Source organism: Hemicordylus capensis, chromosome 14, assembly GCF_027244095.1.
Source record: "Hemicordylus capensis ecotype Gifberg chromosome 14, rHemCap1.1.pri, whole genome shotgun sequence".
Classification (NCBI taxonomy): domain Eukaryota; kingdom Metazoa; phylum Chordata; class Lepidosauria; order Squamata; family Cordylidae; genus Hemicordylus; species Hemicordylus capensis.
The window spans coordinates 3,882,012-3,908,573 of record NC_069670.1 but is presented as its reverse complement, the minus strand read 5'-3'; the positions used below and the strand labels follow the sequence as shown (position 1 = coordinate 3,908,573).

At 45.5% G+C, this 26,562-nt stretch overlaps 1 protein-coding gene across 7 annotated transcripts in view; it reads left to right on the top strand.

Moving 5' to 3' along the window:
- LOC128337139 (uncharacterized) overlaps positions 1–26,562 on the top strand; it is a 155,429-nt gene that overhangs the window by 105,759 nt on the left and 23,108 nt on the right. The window contains exon 4 of one of the 7 annotated variants that reach the window (XM_053277778.1): positions 24,046–24,152. The exons of the other annotated variants lie outside the window; for them this stretch is intronic. The gene's annotated coding sequence lies outside the window, so the exon portion shown is untranslated. The remainder of the gene's footprint in view (positions 1–24,045; positions 24,153–26,562) is intronic. 7 annotated transcript variants of the gene reach the window in all.

Sequence of the window (26,562 nt, the reverse complement as noted above, 5' to 3'; positions counted from 1 at the left end):
CTCATTAAAAGCCTGAGAAAATGGGAGAGTCTTGAGGTTCTTCCTGAAGAGAAGGAGATGCTCTTATTTCAGCAGGGAGCATATTCCAAAGTCCTGAAACAGCCACAGAGAAAGCCCGGTCCTGGGTCACCATCAAATGAGCTGGTGGCAACCGTAACCGGACCTGTCTAGAAGATCATAACGGGTGGCAGGGTTTATTACACTCTCTTAAATAGCCTGAACCCAAACCATTAAGGGCTTTATAGGTAACTAGTATTTTTAAGCCCGTTATGATAATGGGCGCTAGCTTTCTATCCCGTCTTTTCTCTCTCTCTCTCTCTCTCTCTCTCTCTCTCTCTCTGTCTCTTTTTTTCCCCCTTGTCCCCTCTCTCTTTTTGTTTTTTTTGTTTTTGTTGTTGTCTCTGTTTTTGTTCTTCCTTATTTTTGCTTTTACTTTTTTGGGGTGTGTGTGTGTGGATGAATAACGGCCAAAATGGCCCATGAGAAGGTGGCCGCCCCCGCCTATCGCCCTCCCGCGCACCCAGCTGCCGGAGCCCACCGTACCCGCTCCAGCCCGAAGGAGAAGAGAGGAACTCGGGAACAGAGCTACTCTCTGTGTTAAGCTGCTGCCCATACTGTCACAATGGACGCAATAGGCGTCCTTTGCGTCCATAGCGGCAGTTTGAGCAGTGACTTAGCACAGAGAGGAGCTCTGCTCGTGAGCTCCTCTCTTTTCCCTCGGGCTGGAGCGGGTACGGTGGTCTTCGGCAGCTGGGTGGGCGGGAGGGCGATATGCGGGGGCGGCCACCTTCTCATGGGCCATTTTGGCCCTTAATCTTTTTTGGGGGGGAGCGGGGAAGGTGATTTTGGGCAGCTGGGAGGGCGGGTGAGCAGGTGGGGGCGGCTGTGAGCGGGCAGGGGCCTCGTTGGCGGCTTCGCCGCCACCTCGCCCAGCTTCATTTTGGGCAGCTGGGAGGGCGGGTGAGCAGGCGGGGGTGACAGCTGTGAGCGGGCGGGGGCCTCGTTGGCGGCTTCGCCGCCACCTCGCACAGCTTCCCTGTCCCCCGTCTCAGTCTTCCCCCGCCGCCATTGCCCTCGCCTTTTTCAGGGCGGCCGCTTCTGGTTGCCTCGGCCTCCTCTCGCCGTGCCGCAGCTCATGGCCGAGGCGGCGGCTCTGCCGCCGCCTCGGCCACTTTCCCCTGCCGCCACACACCGGCTAATGGCCGCCCGTGGCTGTGGGACACTGGTGTCTGCGGTCCTGTGTCCCTTGGGGTCTTCTGGGCCTGCGCTTTGCGCAGGCCCAGAACAGCCCAGGGAGGCAGGGACGCAGATCCCCAACGTTCCAAAGCCACGGCCACTCACTTAGCCTTTTATTATATAGGATAACCAGCATTTTGTATTTCACCCGGAAACATATCGGCTGTCAGTACAGTTCCTTTAAAATCAGTGTTATGTGGTCCCTTCATGTTGTCCCAGAGAACAATCTGGCTGCCTCATTCTGCACCCATTGTAGTTTCTGGACTATGTACAAAGTCATCCCCACGTGGAGCACATTACAGTAGTCAAGCCTGGAGGGTACCAGAGGAGAACTGGTCTGATGGTAGCAAGCCTGACTTGTCCCCTTAGTTAAGCAGGGTCTGCCGTGGTTGCATCTGAATGGGAGACTAGAAGTGTGAGCACTGTAAGATATTTCCCTCAGGGAATGGAGCTGCTCTGGGAAGAGCACCTAGGTTCCAGGTTCCTTCCCTGGCTTCTCCTGGCTTCCTTCCCTGGCTTCAAGATAGGGCTGTGAGTTCCTTCCCTGGCTTCAAGATAGGGCTGTGAGAGATTCCTGACTGCAACCTTGAAGGATCCGCTGCCAGTCTGTGAAGAAAATACTGAGCTAGATGGGCCAATGGTCTGACTCAGTATATGGCAGCTTCCTATGTTCCTATGTTCCTCTGTTTTAAGGTCATTCACCTCTAGAAATGGATGTAGCTGAAGTATCAGCCAAAGCTGATAAAAAGCGCTCCCGGACACTGCCTCAACCTGAGAATCCAGGGAGACACTCCCAAGCAACGTACCTGATCTTTCAGGGGAAGTGTAACCCCAACCAGAACAGGCAGATCTAAGTCATCTCTCGGGTCCTGGCCCTACACAGTCATTACCTCCATCTTATATGTATTCAGTTTGTTATCTCTCATCCAGCCCATTACTGCCTCCAGGCAGGCCTTTAGGGAAGATATATCTCTCATCCAGCCCATTACTGCCTCCAGGCAGGCCTTTAGGGAAGATATGCTATTTCCTGATGAGGTCAGCATGGAGAAGTAGATCTGGGTGTTATCAGCATGCATATGTGTGTGTGTGTGTGTGTGTGTGTGTGTATCTCAACAACAACAACAACTATTTATATACCTTTTTTCCACAAAAGGTGCCAAAGTTGTTTACACAGAGAAATAATAAATAAATAAGATGGATCCCTGTCTCCAAAGGGCTTGCAATCTAAAAAGAAACATGATAGACACCAGCAACAGTCACTGGAGGTACTGTTTGAGGTACTGAAAATGCCCAGCACCAAATCTCCTGATGATCTCTCCCAGCGGTTTCACATTCCCTCTGTCAATAGCCAATTGGAGATCATCCATCAATCCGACCAAGGCAGTCTCAACCCCATAGCCCACCCAAAAGCCAGTTTGAAATGGGTCTAGATAATCAGCATTATCCAAAACTGCCTGGAGCTGAGAGGCCACCACCCACTCAACCACCTTGCCCAACCATGGAAGATTAGAAAGAGGTCTGTAATTAGCTAATTCGGAGGGATCCCGTGTAGCTTTCTTCAAAAGTGGTGTAATTATAATAGGCTCCTTAAAACAAGGAGGCATCCTGCCCGCCCTCAGAGAAGCATTTATCATTTTTACCTCATTATAATATAATGAAACAAGCTGGTCTTGTGGTAGCATGCATTGTCCCCTTTGCTAAGCATGGGCCACCCTGGTCTGTATTTGAATGGGAAACTATATGTGAGCACTGTAAGGTATCCCCCACAGAACACCTGCATGCTTTTATGCAGAAGTTTCCCAAGTTCCCTCCCCGGAAGCTCCAAGACAGGGCCAAGAGAGACTCCTGCCTATAACCTTGGAGAAGCCGCTGCCAGTCTGGGTAGACAATACTGAGTGAGATGGACCAATGGTCTGACTCAGTAGACAGCAGCTTCCTGTGTTCCTGTGGATTACTGCTCATGACACTAATCTTCTGGGCTCCTTTTCAAGTGGTGATTTTTTTATTTTTAGCAAGGTGAAAGTAACCAGCCCTGTCCAATCCTAACACATCTCTTCATTGGTTCTTACTTGATTTCAATGAGATTACATACAAGTACTCATGGGCAGTGGTTGTGTTTTTTTTAAACTCAAGCTAGAGTCTATCATAAGTTTAATTTTAGATTATGAACCCTTTTGGGACAAGGACCCACCATGTTTAACATTTATTTATTTTTATATCTAAATTGCTTTGAAGGCGTTGATTGAAAAGTGGTATCTGAATATTCAGAGGAAGAGGAGGAGGAGGAGGAGGAGGAGGAGGAGGAGGAGGAGGAGGGGGTCATTAACAGAATTTTCTCTCCCAGGCCTAAAAGCCACTTGAAATGTACAAGGGTGTACATTTCGTTAAGATCACAGCACAGCGGGAAGGTGTTAAATATCCACATACCACACTCCCAGTCCTGATTCTACGTACAGATAGAGCTACTATTTAAGTGAAAATAACCCATAGGAACATAAGAAGCTGTCATATAATGAGTCACATCCTTGGTCCGTCTAGCTCAGTATTGTCTACACAGACTGGCAGCAGCTTCTTCAAGGTTGAAGGCAGGAGTCTCTCTCAGCCCTATCATGGAGATGCTGCCAGGGAGGGGACTTGGAACCTTCTGCTCTTCCCAGAGCAGCTCCATTATCCCCTGAGGGGAATATCTTCCAGTGCTCACACTTCTACAATGCTGACACATGTAGTCTCCCATTCAAATGCAAACCAGGGTGCTTGCGACCACAAGACCAGCTCTCCTCCCATAGAACTCAGCATGCACTAAACCAAACTACAAGTTGAACCGTTTGTGCTGATCAAAGGTTCATTGGAACACAGGAAGCTGCCATATACTGAGTCAGACCATTGGTTTATCTAGCTCAGGATTGTCTACACAGACTGGCAGCGGCTTCTCCAAGGTTGCAGCCAGGAGTTTTTCCCAGCCCTACCTGGAGATCCTTCCAGGGATTGAACCTGGGACATTCTGCCTGCAAAGTAGATGCTTGAACAATAAGCTAAGGCACTATTCCCCAAAGGTATTAGTAGTCTTGATTATACTCACAGACAAAAATATTACAATACCAACAGTGGATAAATACATTATGGAAAAGCAATCAGCTCTTGCCGAGTTCTACAAGCAGACAAACAAAATTTGGCAACCTTTCAAGAGATTACGACATTCTGCTCGGAGCGTCAATGTTGGAGATAAAAGAGCTACGTATGGCCTGGGAAAATAGTTCACAAAGGTCTGGTACCCTGGGCATGGATATTTCTATAAAACGACGATGAAGCAGGTTTATATTCCACTTTTTGACAAAAGTTCCCAAAGCGGTTTACATAGAGAGGGAGAAATAAATAAAGATGGATCCCTGTCCCCAAATGGCTCACCATCTAAAAGGTCACCATCTAATAAAACACGAGCCATCATTTCACTGGCACCCAGGCCACAAGGGCGAAGCTGATCTACATAGTGCATTTTCTTACATTTTCCTTCTGAAACCACCGTGGGTAGCATATTAAAATGAGCTAATGTTAGGACTGCTCACAAGAGTCTGCTGGTGACTGATGCCCTATTCTGAAAACTTAGAGAATCACAGCTAGTCAGTGAGGGCTAGGGGTGTGCCTAACTGATTCGAATCGAACATGATCCAATTCAAACTGGCCCAGTTCGACTGATTCAAGCTGGAACCGGACCAGCCCACCAAAAAGGGGGCCGGTCTGAGTTTGAAGTGAACCAGGCCCAGTTTGGCCGATTCGATCGCCTCTCTTGTAAAGGAGAATCCAGTAAAGATTCCCCTTTACAAGCAAAGGGGTACTGCCTACTTGAAAAGAGAGGCGGGCGAGAGGGCACCGTACCAGCTGTCGTGGTGGTGGCCGTGGTGGCAGTTCCCGTGCATGTGTGGAGTCCAGAACTGGGCTGCCCACCAGCCCACAGGCAGCAAATCCTTCCTAACCCTTACTGGATTCCGTTTTACAAGACAATTGAACTGGTTCAAGGACCAGTTGGTTCAGTTCAAAGTCGATTCTAATTTGAACTGAACTGCCCATGCAGAGGCCAGATCTGGGCTGCCTACCAGCCCACAGTCAGCAAATCCTAACCCTTACTGGGTTCCCCTTTACAAGCAAGACAAGCAAACTGGTTTACGGACCAGGCCGTTCGGTTCGAATTCGGTTCGAATTTGAACCGAAATGCCCGTGCCAGTTCCATGCACACCCCTAGAGAGGACTATATTAAGTTAGATGGACCAGCAGCCTGATTCTGTATAAGGTAGCTTCATATATAATGCTGAGGACAGTTATTCACGATAACCTGGCAACCGGCCCAAATCCCCGACTTTTATGTAATAATTTCCGGGAAGTTCTCCAAACAGCAGGGGGATGGATCCAGATGAAAGTTAGAGTAATTTTGGACACATCCTGAGATTGGACCTATTTGAGCAACATCTCAATTCAAGTTTCAAAAAGAAAGGGAAAGCGTGTGAGGTTTACAAAGAACACGTGCCGTTTTAGAGAGGACGTTATCTCATGCCATGACACCTCCCTTGAAGATAAATCGTTTATCATGCCAGATCAGGTTACAACACGAGACGTGCTGTGTCAACTGTGTAAGGCCTGTAAACTATCAAGCCGGCATGCTGATGATTGAGAAACGTCATATCCAGATTAGGAAATGTGGCTACCTTCTGGCAAAATCATCCCAGCATTTGACAAGCATCACTGATGATCCCTGTTGGAAATCCATTGCTCTGGGAACATTTCGTGATCTCCAGAAAAACCACGCCAAGAAGCCAATCAGGGAAGTGAGTTCTGTGAATCCAGGGGAAGCCTAGGGATAAGGAGAAATTGATCCAGAATGGCAATCATCCCTGAATTTCAGAAAATGGAATGGTGATGAAAGCCCCAGTTCAATCCCTGGCAGCATCTCCATGTAGAGCTGGGAAAGAATCCTGCTCAAAAACCTGGAGAAGCTGCTGCCAGTCAGTGTAGATAATACTGAGTCAGATGGACCAAGGGTCTGACTCATTACAAAGGAGCTTCCTATGTAACTATGTTCTTTCCCAAAATCAGGGTTCCTCTCCAGGGAGAAACTGAAATTCTCTGAATTTCAGAGTTACTGCCCAGGAGAAATTTCTGAGAATTGTCTTCATTTCTTTCAAAAATTACTAATACATCCCAGAGCATTTCCTCAGATTTTGTTGTGGAGGAGGATTAAATGTGTCACTCCTTAAGTGGAAGATGATGTTACATCCAGATGACTCCAAAGGATCAATGAGGTCATCATAAATAATTGACAAATCAATATACAGGGTTCTCCAAGTCATAGGAACATAGGAAGCTGCCATATACTGAGTCAGACTATTGCTCCATTTAGCTCAGTATTGTCTACACTGAATGGCAGCAACTCTCCAGGGTTTCAGGTAGGAGTATCTTCCAGCTCCACCAGGAGGTTTTACAGACAGGGCTTTCCCCCTGAATCCAATCCTGATTGGAATGTGCCAGTCCACATATTCGCTGGATTTCATCTGACCTCCCTGTGGGCTATTAGGGACCAGGACAGACAGGGTTTAGATTCAGAGGCGTATCTAGAGAAAATAGTGCCTAGGGCAAGCACTGAAATTGCACCCCCTGTCCAAACATCTGACACCCATCTTTCAGATAACTTCACCATAATATCAGCTGAAAAATACAAATCAAGCTCATTAATCTTTTAATATTTCAAAAACTATTTAGCAGTGGACGTAGCCAGACCAAAAAATGCTGGAGAACTACAAATTTCAGTATGCTGGGGCTCATGAAATACCCAGATACTATCTGGAGGTGTACTTGGAAAACTAAACAGAAGTGCCTGTCTAATTCTCTACTATGTATTGTAGCATCACCATCACATAAGTTTTAAAAATCAATGGAGAATTTGACTTTTCCCAGATACTCTGAAAATAATTAAAGGATATGCAGAGTAAACTGTGTCACTGCTTGGAATATATTCTAGTATTTCAGAAAGACAGTTAAAATGAGAGAAAGAGAGCAAGAAACTCCCAGTGGGCCTTAATACTAAGGATTTCACACTGATTCAAAGACAAACTCACCATTAATAGCCATATTATTAAGACATCACATTTAACTCACTTATCACAAGAAGCAAAGTAAGAGCAAATGAATACAATCCTAGCTCATAAGCTTCGGCTCAGTATTCACAAGCCCTGATTCTCTGTACATAGTGCCAATCTGAGTATGTGCACAGTGTCTTATATTATATTGATTTTTTTTTAAAAAAAAAAAATTAGCTGTATCCCCTTCAGGGGGCTTCCTAAAGGCCGTGGGGGGTCTGCAAAGGTCTCCCCTGCCCCCGCTGGCCTCTAGGGCCTCACAGAGGCCATCTGAGCATGCATGGCGGCCATTTTGTTTTCGGCAGCCTTTTTTTTTTAAAAAAAAATTAATTTTACAAAATGGCACCCCCCCTTCAAGTGGTGCCCGGGGCACGTGCCCTGCCTGCCCTACCCTAGATGCGTCCCTGCTTAGATTCTCCCTGAATGGAGGCTGCAAATTCTGGCTTAGCCTGAGTTATGTCCGGGGTAAAAAAATCCTCTATTTCTGGCAGCTTTTTGGGGGAAAAACTCCAGGGCTTCTGCTTTCTCTGAATGTGTTGATGGAGGTGCTGACAGCTATGTGAAGGAGGTGCTGATGGCTATATGGATGGTCCATCTGGTCCCTCAAATTAAAATGCCTCGAAATCTGCTGTGAAGCAGATTCGCTGTCCAGAAACCCCGAGGCCTAGAGCCATGTGTGAAAACTTCTGCATGCAAAGTCTCATAGGAAGCTATCATATACTGAGTAGGGGTGTGCAATTCGGTTTTTGGGTGATTTGGCTCGGACCTGAACCGAATCACCCCTGTTCTGTTTTGTGCCCGAATCTGAGTCACCCGAATCACCCTTGATTCGGTTCGGATTTGGATTTAATCCGAATCTGAATCCAAATCGATTCGGGTGGGTAAAAAGGGGCCCAAGGGGGAAATTTTGGGGTGGGGTGGTAGTGCCCAATGGGTGGAGTCTACCACCCCAATTTCAGGGGGATTGGGCAAAGGGCTGATTTTTGGTGAATTTTTTAAGTTTTAGTGACCTTGGGGCAGTTTGGGGGCATAGCATGGGATCTGGGCAAAAGGAGTGGGGTGAGGTGGTAGTGCCTAATGGGTGCAGGCTACCATCCCAATTTCAGGGGGATTGGGCAAAGGGCTGATTTTTGGGAAATTTCTGAAATTTTCATGTCTTTGGGGCAGATTGGGGCAAAAAGTGGGGCCTGGGGCAGAATAGTGGGGTAGGGTGGTAGTGCCTAATGGGTGGAGGCTACCACCCCAATTTCAGGGGGATTGGACAAAGGGCTGATTTTTTGAGAATTTTTGAAGTTTTAGTGACTTTGGGGCAGTTTGGGGGCAGAAAGTGGATCTGCCCCAAAAGAGTGGGGTGGGATGGTAGTGCCTAATGGGTGGAGGCTACCACCCCAATTTCAGGGGGATTGGGCAGAGGGCTGATTTTTTGGGAATATTTGAAGTTTGGGTGTCTTTGGGGCAGATTGGGGGCAGTAAGTGGATCTGCCCCAAAGGAGTGGGGTGGGCTGGTAGATAGTGCCTAATGGGTAGAGACTACCACCCGTCCCCAATTTCAGAGTGATTGGGCAGAGGGGTGAATTTTGGTGAATTTATGAGGTTTGTCTTCATAAGGTGAAGTGTGCTAAATTGATTACTTCCTCATATTATTCATAGTAATTGAGGTGTGAAAAAGTGAAAGTGGGGTCATGAGAGTTGTTTAATTGAAAAAATCTCATTTGCTATGATAGAATGAGAATTCACACAGAAGTTGATGTTGGCCTACAACTCCCATAATCCCTGACTGTTGGCTACTGAGGCTGGGGATTATGGGAGTTGTAGTCCAAAAATAGCTGGGGGGGCCTAAGTTGAGCTGGCCTGTTATGAACAGATCCTTGTTTTTTTGCCCAGAAACCTATTGGCAGCCAGTGTAGCTCTTTGAGTACAGGAGTAATATTTTCTCTCTGAGATGACTCAGAGACCAACTTGGCTACTGCATTCTGTCACAACTGCACTTTCTGAACTACTTACAAAGGCAGCCCCACATAGAGCGCATTGCAGTAGTCAGGTCTGGAGGTTAACCGGTAGGGATGTGCACAAATTGATTTTTTTGATTTTAAAAAAAATCACCCCTGATTTGTTATGTGTCCAAATCTACCCACCCACCCCCATCACCCCAGAGTTTGTATTTGCTTTGCTTTGGATTCAGATTAATTTTGACCACTTAACAAGGCTCTAGGGGCACCACTTTTGGCTGGTAGGTAGGGTGCCACCTCCCACCCAATGGGTGCCACCTCCCACCCAAACCTCAAGGCAGTGGGACACTTGGTTGATTTTTAATGAATTATTTTAGTTTTTACTGATTTTGAACATTTCCACCATAGGAAATAATGGGGATTCAATGTTGCCATATCCTAACCCCAACACAGATCTCCAGATTTCTTTCTTTTTTAAAAAGCTAAGCTCTAGCCCTTGTAGAAGTGGAGTTATGGAGCAAAATGTGTGGTCATTATTTTTCAAGTGTTCAGATTCTTTGGTGTATAGTAACTTTTCCTTATAATGAATCCCTATGAGGAGTCATTGCACACCTTCATTTCTTCTGTTCATTTTGACTGTCACTGGACAGTGCCAACTGTCAACTGCCATGTGCCAACTACACCCCACCACCTACCCACCTGCAAGGCAGTGGGGTACTCATTTTAATTTTTAGTCAAATTGAAATGTTTAGATTCTTTGGTGTCTAATAACTTTTCCTCAAAATGAATCCCTATGAGGATCCATTATGCGCCTTCGTTTCTTCTGTTCATTTTGACTATCACTGGACAGTGCCAACTGTCAACTACCATGTGTCAACTACACACACACACACTGGGGTACTCAATTTATTTTTAAGGTATTTTTGAAGTATTTAGATTCTTTGGTGTCTTCATTACACACTTTCAGTTCTTCTGTTCATTCTGACCCCACTGCTTTGCAGGTGGGGGTGGGGAATTAGTGGCATCCGATATTCCAGCTACCGTCCCTGGGCGGCCAGATTAGCTGGCCACATGACTACTGGCTCTGTCACAGAGCCCATGGGGTGGCTGGGATCAGGGGCCGCCCGGCCCCTGGATGTCCTGATCATGTGCCGGGACTCATAACATGCCTCTTTGGTAATACAAATGCACGCTGCTGTTAAACCCAGATTCTCTTTGCTTTAGGCTAGACAGGTTCTCTGTAGAATGTTTTCACCTGGCCAAATTACATTTTTGACTGCCTTCTTAGGAGCACTATTTTTCTGGATGGATGGGAGTGAGAAATCCTACTGAAGTCCATAGGTGCCCCATTCCTCTCATCAACCTGCAATATTTTTTATTGGCCCAGTGAATGTTCTAAAGGCTTGCAATTCATTTTTGCTACTGAATAGGGATGTGAAAATTTATTCGAATTGGAATAGATTCGACTCAGATCTGGGTGATTCGAATCCTAATCAAATCACCCCTTAAAAGGGCAATTTGGTTCAAATTTGAATCACATTTTTCAAATTGGATTTGAATTCAATTCGAAAGCAGTAGAGCATCTAAGCCCATCTCTGATAAGAAAGTGCCGGACCCTGCTGAGATCAGTTTGGCATTCAAGGTCTATGATATGCTTCTTGATGTTGGCTTTCACCCGGGCATGGGTGAAAACCACAGGGCTCTGGGGTCGCCACGAGTCGACACTGACTTGACGGCACAACCTTTCCTTTCCCCTTAATTTCTATTACCCATGTGCACCTTTACCATATGTAACCACCCCTTATACTTTATGCTGGTCTGTAACCATAATAATAAAGATTGATTGATTGATTGATTGATTGATTGATTGATTGATTGTGTTTAGGTTTGTATAAAGATGGGGAGACAAAGGGCTTATGCACTGATTATGGGGCACCTATTCCGGTGGTGGTGGGGAATAGAAGAAGTAACATTGGCAAGTCAGCAGGCCATTACAGGGGAAGGGAAACCAGAAATTTAATAGCAGTTTGTTATCCCTCATCCAGCCCATTACTGCCTCCAATGAAAATTGATTCAAATTGGGGGAAGGGAAACTTCCAGCAGACTGTAGCTGGGGTCTATCTTATGTTTCTTTTTAGAATGTGAGCCCTTTGGGGACAGGGATCCATCTTATTTATTTATTATTTCTTTGTGTAAACCGCCCTGAGCCATTTTTGGAAGGGCAGTATAGAAATTGAATTATTATTATTATTATTATTATTATTATTATTATTATTATTATTATTTCCCCTTGGACAGCCCTTCTGGCTCTCCTGCCAGCTCTTTGACCCACAGAGCTTCACCGTGCCCCTTTGCAATGCCAAGTTGGTTGAGAATGAATCAGAAATCAGCTATGATCTGATTATGGATGAAGAGGACAACCTGGTATGTATTACTGAGACTTGGTTGAGGGAGGCTGGTGACCCAGTCCAGTCCCAGCATCTCCCTCCAGGATATAGGGGTGTGCACAAACAAAAAATCACTGTCCGGCTTGAATATGAATCGAATTCGAGCCGAACCATGTGCTGCCGCATCAGTTTGGTTGAAAATATTCATCTGACCGAACCAGTTTGACCAAACTGGTTCGGTGGGTAATACTTATAATGGGGAACCTGGTGAAAATTTCCCTTTACCAGTACAGGGGTGGGGGCCCTGGCTCCTGTGGTCTGCAAGAGAGGTAGTGAAAGGGTCTGCTTACCTGCCTGAGCGCTGCTTGTCCCCCAGCACGGCCTATAACTAAAACACACATGCTCCTGCTTCCTTTACAAAGCTGCCCACTTGGCGGATCCGTTCTGGTCTCCACACGTGCAGACACCATTTGTGTGGTGACAGGGGGTGCAGCTGCAGAAAGACTTGGCTTGAATCTGACAGATTACAACACAGAGCACATTTGAAGACCTATGCTCGGGCCATACGTGCAGCAAAGAAGCAATTCTTTTCTGCCCGCATTGCATCTGCAAGGCCTCATCCAGGGAAGTTGTTCCGGGTTTTGAGAGGGCTAGTACATGCCCCTCCTCCCTTGAATCAGAATTTGGAACCACTCATTACTGACATTGTTAGTGAGTTCTTGGTGGATAATATCTCTTGTATTCAGGCTGGCTTCAACTCAACCCCACAATTACTGCTGTGTTTGATGTGGAGGTGTCCGGCAACTCCTCATAGGTGGTTATGAGGTTAGGCTGAATCAGGTTCAGTTTGTGACTCCCAATGATATGGACAAGCTGCTTGGAACAGTACGGCCTACCACCTTTTCTCTTGACCTTTATCCAACTTTATGCTATCCAGCAGGGCGGTTGTTGTAGAGGGCCTGGTAGATATTATAAAGGCTTTCTTGAGGGAGGACAGGATGCCTCCTTGCCTTAAGGAGGCAATCATTAGACCACTTGTGCCTGCATTGAAGCCTCAGAGTTGAGCAACTATAGGCCTGTCTCCAACCTTCCATGGCTGGGCAAGGTAATTGAGAGGGTGGTGCCTCCCAGCTCCAGGTAGTCTTGGGAGAAACTGATTATCTAGACCGATTTCAAACTGGCTTTCGGGCAGGCTATGGCATGGAGACTGCCTTGGTTGGCCCAATGGTTTTGACTCTAATGTTCCTTTTGAATTTCTTGGCAGCTTTTGATACTATTGACCATAGTGACAGTATCCCTTCTGGAGCATCTGAGGGGGTTGGGGGTGGGAGACACTGCTTTCCAGAGGTTTCTCTTACCTCTCAGGCAGATTCCAGATGGTGTCCCTTGGAGACTGTTGCTCTTGAAAATCTGAACTTTCATATGATGATCCCCAGGGCTTCATATTGTCTCAAATGTTTTAAAACAACTATATGAAACCTCTGGGACAGATCGTCAGGAGATTTATTGCAGGGTGTTATCAGTATGCTGATGACACCCAATCTATTTCTCCATGTCAACATCATCAGGAGAAGACATGGCTTCCCTAAATGTCTGCTTGGAGGCAGTAATGGGCTGGATGAGGGATAACAAACTGAGACTGAATCCAGATAAGACAGAGGTACTTACTGTGTGGGGTTGGAAATCAGGAGACAATTTTGATCTGCCAGTTCTGGATGGGTTTACAGTTCCCCAGAAGGAATAAGTGCTCATTCTGGGAGTGCTTCTGGATCCTAACCTCTCCCTGACGTCCCAGGTTGAGGCAGTATCCACAGGTGCTTTCTTTCAGCTTCAGCTGATATGCTAGCTGAGTTCATTTATTGCAATAAATAGCCTCAGAACAGTGGTACATATTTTATTTTATATATTTCACATACTTTTATACTGCCCCAAACTCACATCTCTGGGTGGTTTACAACAAGCAAACAAACAAACAAAAAGTTTTTAAATTTTAAAACAACATTTTATAACAATGTTAAAAAACTTAAAGCAATATTTAATTAAAAGCCTGGGTGAATAGGTGCGTCTTTAAATACTTTTAAAAAGTTGTCAGAGATGGGGAGGCTCTTATTTCAGCAAGGAGCATGTTCTAAAGCTCTAGGGCAGCAGCAGAGAAGGCCCATCCCCGAATAGCCACCAAACGAGCCAGTGGCAACTGCAGATGGACCTCTCCTCATGATCTCAGTGGGGGTTATAACGAAGAAGATGTTCTCTTAAATACCCAGGGCCCAATCTGTTACATAGACTGGTAACTAGGGATGTGCCAATTGATTCAGGTACAAATCGATTTGTGCCGAATCTAGCTGATTCGGGTGATTTGGAGAAAAAACAAATCACCCCTGTAGTCCATTGGCTAGATTCATATACTAATCGAATCGCACCTGATTTGATTTGAATCAATTCGAGATTTGAATCTGTCCTATTAATTTCCCCAGATTCCCAGCTTTCTTTCTTTTCTTTTCTTTTTTTTTTAAGCTAAGCTCTAGCCCTTGTAGAAGTGGAGTTAAGGAGCAAACTGCATGGTTACTAATTTTCAAGTGTTTAGATTCTTTGGTGTATAATAACTTTCTCTCAATGAATCCCTATGATGATTCATTACACACCATCATTTCTTATATTCATGTCTGCAGTCTTTTGGACAGTGGAACATAGGAACACAGGAAGCTGCCATATACTGAGTCAGACCATTGGTTTATCTAGCTCAGTATTGTCTTCACAGACTGGCAGCAGCTACTCCAAGGCTGCAGGTAGGAATCTCTCTCAGCCCTATCTTGGAGATGCCAGGGAGGGAACCTATAACCTTCTGATGCTCTTCCCAGAATGGCTCCATCCTCTGAGGAGAATATCTTACAATCCTCACACTTCTAGTCTCCCATTCATTTGTAACCAGGGTGGACCTTTCTTAGCTAAGGGGACAAGTCATGCTTGCTACCACAAGACCAGCTCTCCTCCCATGACAGTGCCAACTACATCCCCCCAGCTTTACTCATGTACGGGGAACCAAACCATCCGCGGCTCCACACATTGATCATGTGTAGAGCCTCCTAATGTAGACAATACTGAGCTAGATGGACCAAGGGTGCGACTCAGTATATGGCAGCATCCTATGTTCCTGTGTTCCCATCACTTGGCTATTGCTTAGCAACCATCTGGCACATCCCTTTACCTTTGCTTCCTTCATTTGGGCTAGTTCTTGTATGCTTTGTGAGTGCGACTGTGTGCGCAAATAGAGTGGTGCTGCCAAACCGGTTCAGTTTAACTGGTTCATTTGACGCATGTGTGCAGTTGCCGCTTCTGTGTGGCCAAATCTCCTGGTTACGTTTGGAATGCAGAGACGTGGATTCCATGTCCTGTGGGATGGGCATGGGACATGTGCCCAGGCTGGAGGTGCAAATCAAACCGTTCGATTGCATCAGGTCATTTACAACACCAGTCTGTGATGTTCTTCACTGGTTACGTAAGATCCTCAAGGCTCATGCCAGTCTGGCTGATGAGTTTGGCAAGCATCATTGTCAAAAACATCCGGACCCAGGAATCTCGTGTACTGAATCTGAGGCTTGTGTTTGATATACACCCTGTATGTCTCTGCACTCAGGTGTCAGCGCCCTCTTCAGGCACAGAAAGGAACAACGGTGTGCAAGGTCAGTTTCTACCATTGGCAGGAAGCATGAAGCCTCTGAATTGGTCAAATCCAGGGAAAGCACTAGGAGCCTATCTTTCTACCAACATCTGGTCAACAGAGATGTTCCAGAACCTTCTGTATGCAAATCTTGTAGTCTACCACTGAGCTTTGGCTCCTCCCAGAATCCCCCAGAGTATTTACACTCATTACACTTATTTTAACACAATGTTTTAAACTCTCCTTTAACTCTCAGTCAATGTATTTTTATTTTGAAGAAGTCCTTCTGTCTAGGATTGGAACCAGCATTTCTCCAAAGTGAAATTCAAGAGATAGTTTCTGAGTTCCTCCAGGAAGAAACTGAAATTGGAGGATAATTGCATGGTTCCTTCCAAGGAGGAACATTGGAGAATTTTCTCAAAGGCTTTCTCCATATCCTTCACCTCAAATTATGAAATCTGGTGGGAAATCATGACATCAAACCAGATTAACATCTGGATAAAGATTCCCCAAATGATTGCAACAGAGTCCATGAGGATTCTACCAAACAAACATTTGCTGAAGCAGATGTGGCTTTGCTTAGAGCAAATATTTGGAGTGGATTTGCAAATTCCAGCTCAGGCACTCTATCTAGATAATTCTGCAGGAAGCAAAAAGAGCTTTGATAAGACTAGCCAATATATGGGCAGAGGCCTATACATTTGCACTCTACATTATGTGCCTAGCCAATCAGGGATCTAATATTGCCAGATACCATTAAAGGTCTAGCCAATCAGGGACCTCATTTTGCCTGACACCATTAAAGGCCTAGCCAATCAGGGATCTAATATTGCCAGACACCATTCAAGACCTAGCCAATCAGGGATCTAATATTGCCAGTCACTATTAAAGGCCTAGCCAATCAGGGAACTCATATTGCCAGACACCATTAAAGGCTAGCCAATGAGGGACCCCCATACTGCCTGACAATCATAGGAACTGATCTTGCATACCCCATTCCTTTCTGTGTCTGAACAGGATGCTGAAGCAGTGTTGTGGCTGCCACTTGCCCTGTCAGCACTGGATGTGCTTCTGGGGAGTCCAGGCTAGTGAAAGAATGCTTCATGTAACAGTAAGAGTGACAAAGGTTTGGGGAGATGTTCTTGAATTGCATTCACAGTGACATTTCAGACTTGATTGGCACATTCCTGCTTAGAAGTAGCCTCAGAGGATTTCCAAGATGAACCTAGATTCATGGAGTTGGAGGGATCCCTTAGAGGCCATCTAGTCCAATCCCCCTTTTTGCTCAGTGCAAAAAACACAGAGCAAATAAATAAATAAATAAATAAATAAATAAATAAATAAATAAATAAATCCCTTGAAAGAGGTTAATAAAAACAGGGGAAATTCTCAAGGAAGGAAGTATCCAAATTCCTGATCACCGGGTTGTTCTCATTGGACTTTCTGTGATGCTTGATTGTGTTTCTTCCCCGCTTCTGAACCATTCAGAATGCTGAGCTTCAGCCAGCTCTAACAGAGAAGCTGAACAGCCACTTGCTGACTGGGCAGATCAAAGGACAGCTGTGCTTCGGAGAATTAAGCATCTAGTAGCCCATCAGGAGAAGGAACACCCATAGAGGGGCGCGGCAGCAGGCGGTGGAGCCACCCTCCTACATCTGAGCATTTCAGCCGCTGCCCTTTGATGACAGAAGAGGATAGGCAATTCTGGAGTCATTAAAAAATAATGACGCAGCCATAACCTGAGAAACCTAGATCTCCCAGTCAATAACCAGGTCTAGACACAAGAGGGAGCCAGAGGACTTGAGCATAAAAATAAAGGAACGATTTGAACAGAAGGGTATGTTTTGGTGAAGATATTTAATAGCATCAAAAAGTGTCCTCCCTTTCAGTGATTTTTGAAAGCTAACCAGTGAAAGTGTCTGCTCAGACAGCGTTACCCTGAATAAACCATTTGTCCTCAGTGATGTCATCATGCTCAGTACATAATCACTGACCGGCTAGGATCATGGCTAGGATCATGGCGAGGATCCACTGACTGGCTAGAATCACTGACCTGCTAACTTGGCAAAGAGGCACCTTTTAACGTGGTGATTCTCTTCATTGAGCAGAGGGAGAGTAACTGGCCCTCTCCACCCTCAGCATAGTACCTCCAGTGACTATTGCTGGCATCTGTCTTGTGTTTCTTTTTCGATTGTGAGCCCTTTGGGGACAGGGATCCATTTTATTTATTTATTATTTCTCTGTGTAAACTGCCCTGAGCCATTTTTGGAAGGGTGGTCTAGAAATCGAATAAATAAATAAATAAATAAATAAATATAGAATCACCTGTGTGATGAGTTCACGAAGCACTGCCTAGCTTAATTCCCCCCGCCACTCCTAACAACATCAGCACATCGGCTTTTAAAGTCATTATGGCTATTTAAGTCATCAATCGGTGATCCCTGATTGTCTAGGATTAACTTTTGCTAAGTGAAAAATGTAGGGGTGTGCACGAATCAGATTCTGTGATTCGATTCGATGTCAAATTGAATCGCAAAACCATCAAATTGTTTCATCGAAAACAGCCGTCTTGGCCTGCCGTCTCAACGAATCACCCTCAACTCACCCCGAATTGATTCAGGTGTTTTGAGTAGCATTTTGAAACCAGTTAGACTTGTCCTCTAAAGTGGGCTGATGTGCTATATCCTAAGTAGAGAGCTAGTCTACCGCTGACCCCAAGTGGTGGACCAGCTCTCTCTGGGAAAAAGGCACCATTTTGAGACCCATTTTCCGAGCAAAACGGGCCTCAAATGGCGCTCAAATCACCCAAATCAATTCAGGTCATATCGGGCGTAATTCACTTTGAACCTGAACTGGGCCCTCAGGTTTGAGGGAGATTTGATTCAAGGTCAAATCTGCAAATTACCCCACTTCGGCCTGAATCAGTTTGGGGCCAAATCAAATTATACACCCCTAGAAAAATGGAAGTAATTGTGCCAAAGCAGCAGCAGATAGTGGAAAGAAATAACAGTACACACGATTGAAATATATGAATATCCTCACATTTCCACCTCCAGAGTCTGCTATGACTGACAACTCTTTTCTTGATGTGTCGGAGAGATTCAATATGTTCTTCATTGGCACATGGATGATATTCCTCTTTAACTCTCCAGTTTCAAAAGGATCTGCTCTCTTCCAAAGGTCTTCTCGGTTTTGCAGTGGGGATAGGATCAAAACCCACACATCAGCATATGAACATCTGAACTGTGAGAAAATGTTCTCCAAGCAGTGCTGGAGATGTTAAAAAAAGATGGAAACAAGGTGGTTCTTTGCTTTTTTAATTAATTGCTTTCAGAAGGAAGGGAAGGCATAAACAGATAATCAAACACTATTGAAATCATAAACACTAGGAGGCCAAAAGATAACAGTACGAATATTGACATATTGAGATACAGACAAAACACCTGGGAAAATGGGTCACATGACATTTGATAGAGTCAAGGAATGGCAGAGATTCCCGAGGTCTCTGTCGAGCTTGTGATATCTCTAACTATCAACTTGGAGGGGGATATTAATATTTCTCTTTTCCACGATGTTGCTGGAGATTTGAGGTCTCTGAGAGTCAAGGTTGCTTAATTCAGGGGTTCCCAACCCGCAGTGCTACAGATGTTGCTGAACAATAAATTGTGGCTGGAGATAATGGGAGCTGTAGTTCAGCAACATATGGGGTACTGCAGGTTAGGAACTCCTGGCTTAATTGTATTTTAGTCATGCCACAACACTACAGAAGCACTCATGCTTGCCATGACCCGATTGATGCATTCCTCTTGGAACTTGAACACCATTACACCTGTAAAAGGGAGCCATGTGGATGAATGAGATGATCTATCCTTCTCATCCCAGTTTTGCAGATCCTTAGAGGGAGACCGACCTAGAAAGGAGGCACAAAAGGAGGTACAAAATTTGGCCATCAGGTGAAGGTGGATGTCCCAGGCAGGCTGAAGCTTGGAAGAAGGTGGACCAGAAGCCCGACATTTGGCAGCAAAGAAGGGAGGTCAGCAGGACTCCAGTGATGTCAGAAGCAAGCAAGTCTGATATCTTGGAGTCCTCACCTGATTGGTTATCCAGTGTCACCTGACTGCTCAGGTCCAAAGGAGCATGGTTGCAGGGGCACATTCCTGGCCGGAATGGCCTCTTGTTCCTTTCCTCTGATGATACAACCTCAGTATCCCTGATGCAAGCTCTGACATCTGGCACATACAGGGTTCCCCCCTACACTTGTTTCCAGTGTGCCATAGAAGAAGAAGAAAAGACCCCACGGAAGTACCGTATTTCCCCAAAGAGAAGGTGACTATGAATACAAGACAATGCCTTAAAAACAGAGGTTAAATACAAGTTAAACCTGCATTTACGAGAGAGAGAGAGAGAGAGAGAGAGAGGACTCCAGTTCAGATGACCCCCACACATTTAAGAGGCAAGAACGGGGTGGTGGGGGGAAGGTGTTTGTCTTACAGGAACCTCTTGTTCCTAGGGCACAATGGTAATTTGGATGAAAAAACAGTTAGAGGGTTGCAAGGATGGCTGATGTTAAGCCTTCACTCACTTGGTCACCTGTGGCAAGTAGACATTGCCTGCAGATGGCCACCAACCACACCGGTTGCCAGTGGCTAACAGCTCTGTAGGGGTAGATGGATGGTAATTCAACGTGTTTGTGGGCTTGTTTTTGTGGACCCCTGTGCAAAACAGTGTTGTCACGCTCTACATCTAGGCAGGTCTCCAAATGGAATGGAGATACAGAGCCATGTCCACAAACTGTCAGGTCACACAGGTCGCTGGTGGCTCACAGCTCTGTGTGGGTAGATGGCAATTCCACTCCGAATCAATTGCTTAATCTAGAATGGGGGTCCTGAACCTTGGGTCCTTGGATGTGGTTGGACGACAACTCCCATAATCCCCAGCTACAATGGCCATTGTGGGCCCAATGTTGGGGACCCTTGATCTAGTATAATAAGGTGTGACTTTGTTATTGTCCCAGGAATCCAGAGGGTTTGAAATCAAGACATTATTCCAGACCCCATGGAGATCATCTGGAGAGGTCCATCTGCTGTTGCTACCAGTTCATCTCTAAAACAGGGGTTCCCACCTGTTATTGTACTACAACTCCCATCATCCTCAACCACAATGATCAAAAACCATTGTGGATGATGGGAATGGTACTCCAACCATATCTGGGGAACAGGGAACTATATAAAGACATCCTCCTCCTCCTCCTCGTCGACGTCGTCATTATTATTAGTAGTAGTAGTAGGCAGGCTCCAGACTAAGCTAGTCACAACTAAGTCTGACTGGAATGAACAGGACTTTAGTTAAGACTAGCTCTTATCATTGATTTCAATGATGCCTAGTCATAATTAACATAGAGGTCATTCACACAATCAAAAACTGTGCTCTACCCGGGTTTGGGAGCTGTGTGTGCTCCCAATTTTCGGTTGTGTGGAAGCAAGGTAAGAGGAAAACCTGGGTAGAAGTGATTGTGTGGAAGCAAGGTAGGAGGAGAACCTGGGTAGCAAAGCTCCTAATTGGGAGCTCCCAAACCCAGGTAGAACACAGTTTTTGATTGTGTGAATGACCTCAATGTCTGCATCCCACCCTATGTTGGAAGTTGGACATCGCTTTGCTAGATCAGGGGTTCTCAACCAGTGGTACTCCAGTTGTTGTTGAACTATAATTCGCACCAGCCCCAGCCACAATGGCAGAAGGCTGGGTTTGATGGGAGTTGTAGTTGGGTTTGATGGGAGTTGTTAATACATCGCTTGTTACAATGCGAGGTTATGATGCGAGGGGTTACAATGTAGGGCTTTCATAGCAAAGACAGCAATGGACCTAATAGCAATAGCAATAGCACTTACATTTATATACTGCTCTATAGCTGGAAGCTCTTTAAGCGGTTTACAATGATTTAGCATATTGCCTCCCAACATTCTGGGTACCTCAAAGTTGGTTGGAGTTACTGGGAAGAAGTTTTTGCGGGCAATTTCATTAGACGCACTACGTTGTCCTCGGTGGGCAGGACTATATAATGGGTATAAAGAAAGATTGCATCCAGAAGGTCTTCAAATGCAACAGATTTGTAACATTTCAATGCAAAGTTCACACGCATACAACAGAAGTACTGTGACCATTCATGGCAAGTTAATTGGCAGTCATGCAATCTTCCTAGCTTTGCTATGCTCATTTAATTCCTCGAGACAGAGAGAAAACTTGGGGCTGGATTGAGTCCCAAATTGCATAGAATTAAACCGTTTTTTGCCATACTGCATATGTTTGCCTTTAAGGCACCACAGGACTAATTTGGGGAGGTACGGAGAGATTCTCAAAAGCAAATCCAGATTTACCCTCCAGAGGGCGATAAAGCACCACTCTTTGGACAATGCACCATAGATCAGGAAGAGTCAATCTCACCGGAGATTTCCCCCAAAAGTCTCATCCTGCTTGTTGTAGTAGTACTACAGATATTTATATATACTTTTCAACAAAGTTCTCCAAGCGTTTTACGTAGGAGATGCCAGGGAAAGAACTCGGAACCTTTTGCATGTGATGATGAGGAGGAGGAGGAGGAGGAGGAGGAGGAGGCCACATGTCCTGCTCTTTTTCCAATGAAAGTTCAGATTTTTTTCAAGGAACAGAAGAAGCTGCCTGATACCAAGTCAGATATTTGGTCCAGCTAGCTCACTATCGTCTATACTGGCTAGCAGCGACTCCAAGGTTTCTGTCAGGGGTCTTTGCCAGCCCTACCTGGAGATGCTGCCAGGGACTGAACCTGGGACCTTCTGCATGCAATGCAGGTGTTCTACCACTGAGCTATGACCCCCATCCCTATTTCTCAGGGGATGTGACATTAAAATGGTTTCTAAAGCCAGACCTGATTAGCTTCAGCAGTAGAGATGTGCACAAAATAAACTTTTGGATCCGTTTTGATTTCAAATCAGATTCCAAAAATTTGTTTCAAATTCGAATCCTATTCAAATCTGATCCGAAAATTCAATTCAAATTTCAATTGTTCCCACCCTGTTTTGACACCTTTTAAAACAATTAGGGGGCCCGAATGGTTTTTAAAAGCTGCCAAACTGCTCTCGAATTGAATTCAAACCCAATTTCAAAAATGTGATCCAAATTTGAATCAAATTGCCCTTTTAAGGGGTGATTTGATTAGGATTCGAATCTTCGAATCGCCCAGATTTGAGTCGAATCTATTCCAATTCAATTCAATTCAATTTTCACATCCTTATTCAGCAGCAAAAATGAATTGCAAGCCTTTAGAACATTCACTGGGCCAATAAAAAATATTGCAGGTTGATGGGAGGAATGGGGCGACTGTGGACTTCAGTAGGATTTCTCACTCCCATCCATTCAGAAAAATAATTCCTTAGTGCTCTTAAGAAGGCAGTCAAAAATGTAATCTGGCCAGGTGAAAACATTCTTCAGAGAACCTATCTAGCCTAAAGTAAAGACAATCTGGGTTTAACAGCAGTGTGCATTTGTTTTACCAGAGAGGCAAGTTATGACTCCAGGCACAGGATACTCTGCCTTGCAAGCCATGATGATTGGTCTTGAAAATGGGCTTTGGGGAGGCCTATTACCACTGACCCTGAGCCTAACTCTTGGGCTCACTGCAGATGTGGGATAGTCCTTAAAATTTTTGCCTTGTGCAGATTCCCAGCTCTTGGGTAATACAATTCTGAGCATCTGCCACCAGGTATACGGCCACACTTCCCAAACACCAGTGAATGCATTGCTTTTCATACCTTGGGAGCTGGCAGGCATGGGCATTTCCCATGGCTACCGTGCACTGAAGGGGTCATGGGAAATGACCCCATGTCATTTCCCATGGCTACTGTATACTGAAGAGGTCATGGGAAATGACCCCAGAAATGCTCAATCATGTGATGTATCCCCCCACCACCAGTACTTTATCATCTGCTCTCCACCACTACCTTAAAATATCATGAAAGGAAGACCTAGCCAAAGACAACCACCTCACGATTGGAACCCAAACAGGTTCTCTGTTGGCCTCCTACCTAGGAGTCTATTTTGTTGGCCACTGGCATGGTTGCTTCTTCTGTTGGTGTCTTTGCTCCACAGGTGGAGGCTGATGAGTAGGCAGGTCAGCTTCCTTAGCAGAAGGACAGCCTGGCTTTAAGGTTTCTTGGCTCAGCACACGAGGCAAAGCTGGAGGTTCCTTGGGCTGCTGGTCAACCAGATGCAGAGGCTCCTCCTCCTTTCCTGTGGAGGGATCATGTTTGGACTCTGTCCCCTCTTGCACTGGGGGGGCCACGTCACACCCAGATGTAGGAGGCTGGCAGAGCAGAGCTTTCCTTTCATAACGCTCCTTCTCTTCTTGAGCCAGGCTTTCTGGTTCCTTGGTTGTTGGTGGATGGCATTCGGCTTCTCGTTCCAGTACTGGAACTGTGACCAGTTCTGAGCTGGGTTCGGGAGCCAGCTTGCTCAGCACAGCGGGAGGAGCTGAGGGTTGTTTGCGTTGCTGATGCTGATGTTCAGCTGACATCTTGTTGAACGCTGTCTGGAAAAGATCATTCAAAACTTGAACATATGCTAGCATTAAAATTACTACTGCTACTACTACTACTACTACATTGATCTTTCTCACAGGATTCTATGAATGATTTCTTTGTTTTTAAACTCTCTTCCAGTGTCTTTGCCAGCTGATGAGTTAGTGCCAGGGTTAAAGAAGAAGAGACTAATCCAGCTGGATTGGACCAAAACTTAATCTAGTCCAGCGTTACATTTACCCAACAAGGTAGCTCCAGGAAGTCTGGAAGATAGATAATAGATGGATGGATGGATGGATGGATGGATAGATAGATAGACAGACAGATAGATAGATAGATAGATAGATAGATAGATAGATAGATAGATAGATAGATGGATGGATGGATGGAGGGAGGGAGGGAGGGAGGGAGGGAGGATGGATGGATGGATGGATGGATGGATGGATGGATGGGGAGAAGGAAGAAGAAACCATGCTCCACACTGAAGGAACTTTCTAGCCCATCAACTCCCCTTGAATCCGCCAACCCAGTCTTAAAATCTGGCAAAGCTCCTCCAGGATCACCACTTACCCAACTTCTCAAAGCTGTCCGACACGTCTTCACTGCTCGCGTGGTGCTGGGGAGGGGTTGCCAGGAGCCGTCCTTTTAAAACCCGGGGCTTGGGGCTCCGCCAAGGCGGAAGCCATACCCCTCTGCCTATGCCCACATTGCAACCCAATTGGCTCATTCAAAATTATGAGTTTGGACCATTCCGAAGACAGAAACCTCCCAGCTGTGGCATTTAAAACAATATGTAGAGGAGGCATCTGCCTCGAACAGATGTCAGCCCTGCCTTGCCCCCACCCCCAACTGCTAAGGTCTTGTAAAAAAAAAAAAAAGATGTACATTTCTCAAATTCTCAGCTGCTCTCTGAAGAGGCTAAAAATAAACAACCAGTTTAAAAATAAGGTGGAATTTAGTTTGTCATAAGAACATAAACCCTAACCATCCTGGGGTCCTTGGATGAAGGGTGGAATAGAAATATAAATAATAAATAAATAAACTTAAGGAGAGAACCTGGCCAGATCAGACTAAAAGTTCACCCAGTCCAGCATCTTTCCTCCCACCAGGCCCTGAAGGGTAGGGTTCTCCTCTGCTCTAGCCCACCTTGTAACTGGTATTCCATGATAGACTGCCTCTAAATGAGGAGGTTCAATTTGCTATCATTCTGACTAGGAGCCTTGACGGACCTCTCGTCTGTATTTGTCTAAACCCCTTTTTGAAGGGTCAAATTGTGTTGAATGGGTGGTTGTGTGAGTGTGTGTGTGAAGTTAAATATACTAAATAGATACAAACAGGATTACAATGGTGGTACACGCTGAGGTTGTTGTTGTTTTTTTAAAGAAAACCCCAGACACGTAAATATGTTTAAAAAATAATAAATAAATACTCTTTTAAAAAAATTATCGAAGTGCAAGCAGCATATACATTTGTTTATTGTATTTATTATTTATTGTTTCTTCTTTATAGACCTTGAGACTATTCACATGATGGGACGAAATTGGGCTAGCAAAGGCTGTGAACCCGGTGGTTCCTGAGTGGGTAACCCGATCAAGTAACCCGCCCCTTAAACCGGGTTTGCGGAGCGAGCACTCTGCAAACCCGGTTTTGGGATCATGAGTAGCCGCTGTGCGGCTCCACACTGCGGCTACTCATGAGGAGACCCCCAACCAGGAGGTTTAAAAGCAACCTCCCAGCTCGGAGGTCTCTCTAGCATGCCCTGCGCGCTCATGCAGGGCATACTGGAGCTTCCGGGGGCCACGCGGCCCCTGATCCTCCCAGCTCCCGCCAGCTCCATCACGGAGTTGGCAGTCGTGTGGGTGGCCAATCATCTGCGAGCCACCCAGGGCTCCCCGCTAACCTGGACCAAGCGGGTCTCACTGATCGTGAGACCTCGCATATAAAAGGGGGCTAATCCAACAGGATTCTGTTAAAAGCAAAGGTTTTGACATACAGACATCGTTTTCAAGGCTTGATGTTGAACAGTGCTGCAACCGGCAGGCATCCCTATGTAGCAAAACTGCAACTCTCCCCCAGACGATCACTTGAAGCTGATGAAAAGCACGAGGGCAGGGGCCCAGGGACCGGGGCCCAGGGAGAAGAGATAAAAAGACTTTCTTGAGCTCAGCACTAACAAGGAGGGCGGAGGGGGAAGGAATGAGTTAAACCGTACACCCTTTAGATCTCAGAATTTCTTTAAGTTCCTCTCTACCATTAACCCCAGGTTTCAGTTTATCAATATACAATGCGTCTCTGTATTTTATTTTATTTTATTTTTAGTGTGCAACGTTCTATCTCCAACATCCACACTTTCAGTGGCGCTGCTTTTCCTTTATGCCTCTCTCTCATGGGTATTGCCCAAGGTCTTTCCCTGCTAATGTACTTTGAGCCTGCAAGATGTTCTTTAAACCTCGCCAGCAGAGGCCTTCCAGTTTCTCCCACACAACGTTCACCACAATCTGCGCAGGTACAGATTGCCCCTGTCATCTTATCAACAATACCTTTCTGTTTACAGGTTTATTGGTTTTTGATTTGATTTATAGACTGCCCTTCCTAAAGTGGCTCAGGGCAGCTGACATTAAAATCCGGAATACTTAAACCATTAAGATCAGGAGCCAA